Raw genomic sequence first — 7,556 nt, forward strand, 5'->3', positions numbered from 1 at the left:
TTGGGTTGAAGCCTGCGATTATCCCTAAAATGTGGGTAACTCGGGTACGCATTTATTTGTGTGGGGGGGTCTGCGTTCGCGCTAACCCCTGTCTAATTGAAACATCAAAATCAAGCTCGCGGAATTAAAGGCTCATTATGCCTTAGAAATGCTAGCAATTTTATTTCTCAAATCTTCTTCATGTTTTGGTATCTTTGCGTTACAGTTTTCAAAAGTATTGAATGAAAAAAGTAGATTCTATTGATCTTTTGGGTCAAAATGAAAAAAAAATCTCAAAAACACAAATTTAATGCTATCTGTAACTGCACTGGGCACACCGTAACAGTGATTATTCGACCGTTGTCAAGGACAGACAGACAGACGTATGGAATGGTATGTGAGTTGGTCTATTGCTCGTGTGTACGGGTGTACATTTATGTGGAATATCTTGGTATTTACTAATGCATGGGGAGAAAAGTATGCACCGTATATATGTAAATGCGAAATTTTTTGTCCTTGGCCGGGAAATAATTCTAACAAAAATTAGGGATAGTTCCATATATGAGCATAAAGGAATAGTACTGTATAACATGTTTGAATGGGTCCCGACTTTTAAATATTTTAAAAGGAAAACCCGGAAGTACATCAATAGTATCAGCGAAAATTCTCGTGATATAAGCCGAAAAGAATTACAATTCTAATGTCCAACGGCCATATCACGTTGAAAAACACTGGTTCTTCGTCCGATACCGATGTTAAAGCAAACGTCGAGCCCGTTAGTAACTTGGATGGGGGTGGACCGCCTGGGAATACCGGGTGCAGTAGACTTTTGATTTTTTTCTCCTTTTTTCAATTTTATGATTTTCTATCTGTCATATTACTGCATGTGAGCGATTAATGCCCGAAAAATTAAAAAAACAAGAAATATTCGCGGACAGAGATAATACAGGGCGGTGTAAGTGTGTGTGTATTTGTTACTTTTGTTGCATTTTTGTTAAGTAAAACTTATTGAGGAAAATTTCTCCAGCTAGTATACAACCGGAACAAGCTATGTACATGTTGCGAAACTTTGACTATTTCTAGGCACGAAGTGGACGGAACGAGGCACGGGATATGATGCTGGCACAAGCCTTTTTATATAATAACGTCAACTAGTACAGGAAATGACGTAAAAGACGTAACGTCAGTAGCATCAGCTCCATGGTGGTCACGTCGCCACTTCCACTTTTAGTGCAGCCTGACATTACGAAATAAGGTAAGAAAAGGCGATTTGAATCACAACAAGCTAATAAAAATATCGGTTCAACGTACTGAATATGTTTTCCGTACGTCGGATGGTAGCTCGAATTCGGAATTCAGTTAAAAAAGGAGCGGGAGATGGCCGTTATTGTAGGGACCATATATTAGTTTTAAAAAACACATAGAGCCTATGACTGGCGATTCCTTTTACTGATTTTGGGCGTTTGGCTCGTGGTGTGAGAAATTGCACACAGGGGCGGAGTATATCTGAACTGCTAACCGGGAGACTGTTTGTAATTTAGTGGAATAAAATGTTTCAATTGTCGGAGTTGAGGCATACTTTACCTGGTACAGAAGCTACCGTGACACATTATTTATCGTTGATTTAAGTATCTATTTCAGGATGCAAGCCATCGTCGAATGCCCCCCCCCCCCTCTGGTTGAGGCCTTTTTGATAAAGACGTGATGAAGAGGTCTGTGAAATTCAGTAACTCAAACTACTACGGATTGGTGTCAGTGAATGATATGGTCGAGATTTTTCGTTCCAACAACATTCCAGTGGAACAAGTTGAGACAATTGCCCGAGGGATGAGAGATAAGGAGGTGAGTGTGGTTTCACTTCTCCTTTGCCAATTGAAGCTTTGATTAAACATGAATTATTCAAAGTGAACAATAAATCGATTCGTATGATTAACAATGGGAGACAACTTGTGTTTGTAATAGTGCATTGGCTCCCTGTTTTTGCCTCCAATGCTGTTGTAGAGGCTCTACTTAGCGTGCTAGATGTTACTTCTGGTTATATAGATGTTGGAAAGCGTCATTTCAAAGCTGGTGTGAGATTGGTGAAGTTAGAGGTTGACGAGATTCAAAAGCAAAAAATTCCTCATCTTATGAAATTCCAATGCGGCGGGAGAGCTTTGCTCACTATACAGGGCAGGCCACCACTTTGCTTAAAATGTTTGCAGGTTTGCCACTATAGGAACTCTTGTAGTGGTCAAACCCATGTTGAGCCATCATATTATAAAATTCAAAAAAGCATTTCAGATGCGGAGAAGAAAATTAATGGAGGCAAAGCGCAAGAAGAGTACACACAGATGAGAGAAGAGCATGAGCAGGTGAGAGATTAGCATGAGTTGAGTGATGAGCATGATGAAGTTAAGCAACGTCGAGCCCGGTTAGTACTTGGATGGGTGACCGCCTGGGAATACCGAGTGCAGTAGACTTTTGTTTTTTTTTTCTCCTTTTTTTCAATTTTATGATTTTCTATCCGTCATATTACTGCATGTGAGCGATTAATGCCCGAAAAATTAGAAGAAAACAAGAAATATTCGCGGACAGAGATAATTCAGGCGGGGTAGTGTGTGTAATTGTTACTTTTTGTTGCATTTTAGTTAAGTAAAAATTATTGAGGAAACTTTTCTCCAAGCTAGTATACACCGGAACAAGCTATGTACATTGCGAAAATTTTACTATTTCAGGCACGGGGGACGAACGAGGCCGGGGTATGAGGGGGCACAAGCCCCTTTTAAAAAACGTCAAGTAAGGAAAAAAACTAAAAAAACGTTACGTCAGAGCATCAGCTCCCGGGGCACGTCGCCGCTTCCACTATTTGGCACCTGAAACGAAAAAAGGTAAAAAAGGGATTTTAATCACAAAAAACAAAAAAAGTCGGTTTTAACGACTGAATCGTTTTTCCCTACGTCGGATGAGTCGATTCGGAATTTAGTTAAAAAACGGGAGATGGCCCAAAATTGTTTTAAAAAATACATAGAGCAAAACTGGGGATTTTTTTTTGATTTTTTGGGGGGTTTGGGTCGTGGGGTTAAATTGCACACAGGGGCGGAGTATATCTGAACTGCTAACCGGGAGACTGTTGTAATTTAGTGGAATAAAATGTTTCATTGTCGGAGTTGAGGCATACTTACCTGGTACAGAAGCTACCTTTTTTCTAAGTATCTATTTGCAGAATGCAGGCTGTTGTTGAATGTCCAGCTTTGGCTGATGTCTTGTTTGACGTAAACATTATGGAAAGAAGCTTGGAATTTGTCAACACCAACTTCTATGGCACGGTGAATGTGAGTGACGTGGTAGAGATTTTAAAGACGCACAAAGTTCCTGTCGAGGAGGTATATCTTACCTGCTAACCGGGAGACTGTTGTAATTTAGCGGAATAAAATGTTTCATTTTCGGAGTTGAGGCATACTTACCTAGTAAAGAAGCTAACGTAGTCTCTGTCACTTTTGCGGTATCATATTTCCTATTTAACTATGGACAATATAGTTGACTGCCCAGCTCTGATTTCTGGCGATTTTTATCACGATGTATGGAAGCGAACCATTAAACTTCACAATGCCTCGGCTAACGGAATCGTGACAATGAACGACGCTCTGGAGTGCCTGTAAACTTTGGGAATCCCGCCGAATGCTGTGGGGTTGTTTTCACGCAGTCAAGGAGATAAGGAGGTAAGTGATTGATCCTCATGACGTCAAGAACACGATTAAGATCTGGAACAGCGGATTCACGTCACTTCAATTTGTCATCAAGTTACTGGCAAGTCTTCAAACACACCCGTGGAAGGTCGCGGCGCTACAAAAAGGGAAAGACGCTAGAGATGGGGTATTACCTGTCCTTGAAGATCAAGAAGACCTAGAGAAGGTAAGGAGCAAGCCTTTCTATATAATAGATAATAACAAATTAAACATTGTTTCCTTGGATAAGCAGGTCGTTCACTTAAGACTTCACTGGCTGCCTGCATATTTGAAGACAGACTGCATTAGAACCATTTCAGCGAGTTTGGGAATATTCTTGATGTTTAGAATGAGGCTGATGCCTTTACGGTATTGAATTCCAATGTGGTAATTGGTGCCTCGTTACAGGTGGCAGACCACCTTTACGTCCGCTTTGTAAAAATCTTGGCCATATTAAGGAAAATTGTCTAATTAATTTCAGAAATTCGCAGCAGACAGTTGAGAAAGCAGAAGAAAGTCAGGACACAGTTAAACAATAACAACAAGTGCAACAACAATAACTAGAACAACAACAACAAGAACCAATTTATGTAGGTGAAACAAGAGGGAAAAACGGGCACGATGATGATGAGATAATAGATTCGTTTAAAAAACATTATCCTCCCTTAAAGCAAAGGAGACCGCCCAAGGCTCCACCCTGTTTCGAGGATGGAAATACTTTCTCGGTACACGACCTGAAGGATTTGGATTCAACACTGGTGACATGTACTAGTCTATAATACGTCCTTTTTTTCAAATCATTCCAATCTATAAATTGATATCTTTCATAATTAACCGTATTTCGCTCACCAATATTGTGTATCTAAATACAGAGCAATAATTTACATGTACTATACATTCCTTACAAATTTTTCTTTTGATATAATTTTCACTACCCGTCTATATAATTATATAATATTATGTTCAGTCATGCAAAAATCGATAAATTTAATACAAAGTCTTTTCACAGTTTTCGCGTTTGACCTATCCAATAGTACTCTTTTCTTATTTTTCCATAACTTCTGTTTAAACGTACAGGGCTCGAGCCTTCAAGCATTGAAGCAATTACGTCTTGAAGACCAGGAGATTACGGGATCACCGTGGTTTTTAAGAAGAGCGAGAACGTCAACCTTCTGAAAGGTAAACCTTTAACTTTTAAAGTCAACCTTTTCACTTTGTTGCGCTTTGCAAGCAGATTGTCTATTTGAAATTGCATTGGCTTCCGTTGTATATTAATGATACAGCAATACACGAAATGCTTAGTCCGTTTGGACATGTTCTAGAAGTTAAAAGACTCTCCTAATCCTTGATAAAAACGTAAGAATGTCTAATGGCACTAGACTTGTTACTTTAGAAGTTTCAGACGTTGAAAGAAGATCGATACCACACCTTCTTAAATTCGACGACGGTATGTCGGTATTGATTACTATTTATGGCAGTCCACCACAGTGTTTGAGGTGTTCACAAGTTGGACACGTTGGTAGAAATTGTCCCTACGTTAACTCATCTAAAGTTTCCGGAAGTAGTGTCTTTTAGATACAGAGCAGTACTGACGAAACGACAGGAACGACCCAAAGACAAGAGAGACAACGGAAAGAAACAATGAAAACCAGAACGATGATGTGGATGTTCTGAGTGATGGCGAACATGGAAATGACGGGGAGAAAGACACAGATGAGGAAGAAGATATGGAGAATCAGAATGAGACCAAAGGAAAAAACGTTCACAAGGATATTGAGCAATTTTTTTTCGAACAAATTTCCCGCCCTTGACAACATGAAGAACGTCACAAGTCGTCCCGCGCAGTAAAGAGTCTCGCAACCCTTTCGCCGTCCTAGCATTAGACCCAGATGATCCACCGTTAGTGATCGATGAGTCTGATGTCGGGCACGGTGATTTATGTGAGACGGGGGATCGCCACCTTTCGTCTGAAAAGTGACATTTTGTCTTTCCTTCCCTTACACATATGAATATGGACACTGATTTTAGCATAACGGATATACATACTTTTTCTCATGACTGGATCGATTTGGACCGATGATCGACTATGATTTTAGAAATCCTTTGTTTATGTTTTTTTATTACGTTATTGTTTAGTACCAAAACAGAGCGTAATGAATTTTTCGTAACTATTTTTCCAAATTTTGTCACTTCCAACAACTTATTGCTTTTAGAGGATTATAATTTTATTATTGATACGAATATAGACAACATATGTGATAACTTTGAATGTTGCACTTCTAGCTCAAAAATATTTTCCCAAATGTTTAGTAAATTTAAGCTTATAGATTCTTTCCGTTCTATTCAATCTAATAACAGATCAGTCACGTGGTGTAATAACAATAAAAATAATTGAATATGTTTCAGGCTTGATCGAATTTATTTACCTCGCCATTTTAAAGACTTAATATTAAAGGGAAAGGCAATGTTAGAATAAAAACTTCATAAATAAAATACAATAAATCTGCAATTGTTTTGCCTTCAAATAATAATATTAAACGAATGATAATAAAATTTAAATCGGCAAATCACCGATTTCTTCAAATCTGTAAGCGCGGCCATGTTTGTGTATTGGCCGTATAAAAACAGGTGCGCGTGATGTCATTTCCCCACATCTTTAGATTTATGATAAGTCTAGTAGAATCGTAGCGTAATATAAATATATTATAAAGTATTGACCAGACAATTTTGTTTGTTTGTTTTGTTTGTTTCATTTTACGCCTTTTTCAACAGTATTTCAGTCATATAGGCGGGTAGTTACCTAACCATCGTTCTGGAGAGTTACACCAGTACTAGACTACCTTCCTCCGCGCTAAACTACCAAAGCATCTCCCGGGGATCGAACCCACGCCAGAGAGGTAACTGGATTAGAAGTCATCGACTCTAACCCCTCGACCATTGACCAGTCAAATTAATTTTCACAGGATGCGTAGAGATTTTTTTGAGTTTGAAATGCGTAACAATATCAAAAATGAAAGAAATAAAGAAATAAAAATTCACCGTCTACCGGTCGCACCACTTCAAGGGGCGTCCGTGGCCGAGTGGTTAAGGTTGTTGACTTCAAATCACTTGCCCCTCACCGCTGTGGGTTCAAATCCCGATAGGGACTTTGGATTCTTTCATGTGAGGAAGCTATCCAGCTAGCTTATGAAACGTCGGTGGTTCTACTCGGGTGCCCGTTCGTGCCTGAAATAATGCACGGAAGGGCACCCGAGGTCTTCCTCCACCAGGAAAGCTGGAACGTAGCGATATGACCTATACTGTGTCGATGTGACGTAAAACTCAAAACAAACAAAAAAGCACCACTTCAGGCCAGTATAATCCGAGCACGATAAACAGAAGTTTCTTCATATTTATTTATAGTATGGAACAGTCCACGTTAATACCATATAGGTAAATTAATTGTTGCACATCCCTTTGATTAAACGTTTGACTGATAAGTGTAAAAGGAAGAAACAAATGTCGCAATAGCTCAATCGGTAGAGCGCTTAGTTTAGAAGGAACCTATTGAATGTCAGAAGTGTAGGTTTAATACAAAAAAAAATCTTTTTTTTTTTAATTTTTTTTTTATTTAACCCTTTATGTACAAAACTAAATAATGCGTTTTTATTTTGATTGATTTATTTAACTTTTTAATCGAAGTATCTTCATCTCGTTTATTCCAGTTTCTTGCATATCAGACAGCGTTTCTGTTAGTTTTACCCATGCCGGAAATATCATCTAGTGTGGGGCAAAGGGGTCCGACACACTTGGGTGTGTTCATATATAGTGTAATTAACTTACACAAGCAATTTGACAAAAAATAGTTATGTCCATATATTTTTTGTCAAA

The sequence above is a fragment of the Ruditapes philippinarum genome, unplaced genomic scaffold (assembly GCF_026571515.1).
Source record: "Ruditapes philippinarum isolate M1 unplaced genomic scaffold, ASM2657151v2 ctg7280_1_1_1_1, whole genome shotgun sequence".
Lineage (NCBI taxonomy): Eukaryota > Metazoa > Mollusca > Bivalvia > Venerida > Veneridae > Ruditapes > Ruditapes philippinarum.